Source organism: Lithobates pipiens, unplaced genomic scaffold (genome assembly GCF_037356315.1).
Source record: "Lithobates pipiens isolate NorthernLeopardFrog02 unplaced genomic scaffold, aLitPip1_a1.2 Scaffold_10, whole genome shotgun sequence".
NCBI lineage: Eukaryota > Metazoa > Chordata > Amphibia > Anura > Ranidae > Lithobates > Lithobates pipiens.
In genome coordinates, this window is record NW_027507686.1 from 50,908,492 (window position 1) to 50,911,602 (window position 3,111).

Below are 3,111 nucleotides of genomic sequence, written 5' to 3' on the forward strand. Positions count from 1 at the left end.
CCCTGCTAGAGGCAAGAAGAGGAGAAACAATGCACAGTCAACGTTATAACCGATCGTTATCAGCCTGCGTCCTGTATGAGTCAATTCACTAAAGCGGCACACATGCAAGATTTTCCATTCGTTATCTGCAAATGTTTACGATTGAAAATGATTATTATTATTATACAGGATTTATATAGCATCAACAGTTTACATAGCGCTTTATAACTTGAGGGCAGACAGTACAAATACAATACACTTTAATACAGTAGGAATCAAAGGGCCCGGCTCCTTAGAGCTTACAATCTAAAAATAAACAGTCTTTAGTAAGGATGAGCACGGGCATGTTCGCATACTCCACGTGCAGAGCCCGCTAGGAAGTCAGCGCAGTTCTGCGCTAATCACAGGCATTGAGACATTGCCCGATCTCTGCAGCCACACATTGGGGCAATGTCTCACTGCCTGTGATTAGCGCAGCACTGCGCCGACTTCCTGGCGGGCTCTGCACGTGGAGTATGCGAACACGCCTAAACTCATCCTTAGTCGTCAGGACCAATAGAGAGGGTGATGTGCTGTTCACAGCGTAAGAGCTAATTTACACAAGTGTCACCCTCTGAAGAGGAATCACAGTGGATCGCTTTTCAGAGGGTGTTTGATAGGCAGTGAGGAGGCATTACACACCTCCCAACTTTCTGAGAGGCGAATGAGGAACACCTATTATCAAAAGACATAGGACACACCCCTGCCACGCCCCCTTAAAGGAGAATTCTACAAAAAAAAAGGATTTGTTAAACCCACATGTGTTTTTTTTAACCACTACTATTCCTATACTGGCTTTTGAAATTCACAAATGCAGCAATGTAGAACTTTTAATACTTTTTAGCACTGGGAAATACTTTTTCGAAGTATAAAAAGTGCATTTTATATGCAACTATATAGATCAGACCAAAATGAGGGACAAATGAGAAGGACAGAGGGACATTGTTCCAAATCAAGGACAGTCCCTCGAAATCTGGGACAGTTGGGAGTAAGTCGGCGCAGTGCTGCGCTAATCACAGGCAGTGAGACATTTCCCGATGCGCGGCTGCAGAGATATGATTAGCGCAGCGCCAACTTCCAAATGGGCTCTGCACGTGAAATGTGCGAACACGCCGGAGCTCATCCCTACCGGTAGTTGGGAGCTATGGCATTATGTTGCATCCTCACTACCTATTTTAACCGAGTGAGTTTCCACAGTTTCCACTGCACACTGATGGGTGCTGGCCCTCTGTATCAAAAAAACTTTAATCAGCTGTCAAAAAAAAAAAAACTTTAATCAGTGGTCAATAAACACATTTTCTTTGGGTAACGATGGACCTTGCATTGAGCCTACATTGCCTATGCAGATCAATGGGACACAGTGTGAATGAGCCCTAATATACACGTGTCAGTGTTTTATTGCCAATTGATCAATGCTCGCAACATTTTTTGACTGATCCCTAATGTGCATGTATCAATATTTTACCACTGATTCAAGTTTTTTTTAGTTTTTTTTATTGAAAATGTGATTATTGACCGCTGATTAAAGTTTTTTTTTTTTAAATGTGTTTATTGACCGCTGATTAAATTTTTTTTTTATTGAAAATGTGTTTATTGACCACTGATTAAAGTTTTCTTTATTTGAAAATGTGTTTACTGACCGCTGATTAAAGTTTTTTTTATTGAAAATATGTTTAAAACTGCAGCTGCAGGAATAGATTCACATGTTATTTTATACATAGATAAGAAAGGGGTGGTGTGAGATGTTATTAAAAACTAACAAACAGAAATATGTTATTAAAAGCTAGAGAATAGAACAATTGCAAAAGTAAAACCTTGAGAGGGGAGGGGGGAGTAGAGACAGAGAGAGCTTCTAGCAGAAGACGTGTCTGTGTGTTAGGTGAAGGTTACAGAACACATTTCAACAGCGTGAACAAAATGGAGTCTCTTGTATTTAACCACTTCACAACCTGCCCATCATCAAATGACGTCCGCAGGAGGGATTTCCCAACCTGAGCTGGCGTCATATGACATCCTCGGCCTCCCGGCCATCTGGGGGGCGCGCGCCTGCCGCGTCACTCGGGAGCCGATGTGCGTGCCACGATTGCCAGTAACAGAGCCGGGATGTGGATCTGTGTGTGTAAACACACAGATCCACATCCTGTCAGGGGAGATGAGACTAACCTGTGTGTTCCCAGTACAGAGGAACACCGATTGATCTCCTTCCCTTGTAAGTCCCCTCCCCCTACAGTTAGAATCACGCCCTAAGTAACACATTTAACCCCTTGGTCTCCCCCCACGAGTATTAACCCCTTTCCTGCCAGTGACATTTATACAGTAATCAGTGCATTTTTATAGCACTGATTGCTGTATAAATGTGAATGGTCTCAAAATGTGTCAAAAGTGTCCGATATGTCCACCGCAATGTCACAGTCATGATAAAAATTGCAGACCGCCACCATTACTAGTAAAAAAAATTAAATAAATAAAATTGCCATAAATCTATCCCCTATTTTGTATGACCCTATAACTTTTGCGCAAACCAATCAATATACGCGTATTGCGTTTTTTTTTTTTTTTTACCAAAAATATGTAGAAGAATACATATCGGCCTAAACTGAGGAAAACATTTTTTTTTTAAATTGGGATATTTATTATAGCAAAAACAGAAAACAAAAAAAATATTGTGTTTTTTTTTCAAACTTGTCACTCTTCTTTTGTTTATAGCGCAAGAAATAAAAACCGCAGAGGTGATCAAATACCACCAAAAGAAAGCTCTAAGTGGAGACTCACATGGAGCGATGTTTCACTCTCTTGGTTAAAACAGGTAGTTTTAATGCAACATAATGCCTCCTCACCACCGATCAAACACCGTCTGAAAAGAAAAAATGCTCCCTCCAGAAAAAAAAGTGGAACATGCTGCATTTTTCCTGCACTGGACTGTACTGGAATGTGTTAAAAAGCATCAAAAACACACCAGATCCCATTACAATGAAAAAAAAAACGGAAAAAGAAGAAAAAAATGCATCAAATACACGCATGTAGGAATGGATCTGGAGTGCGTTTTGAGGTGTGTGCTGGACAATGCTCTATTTTCTCGAATTTTCTTTATTT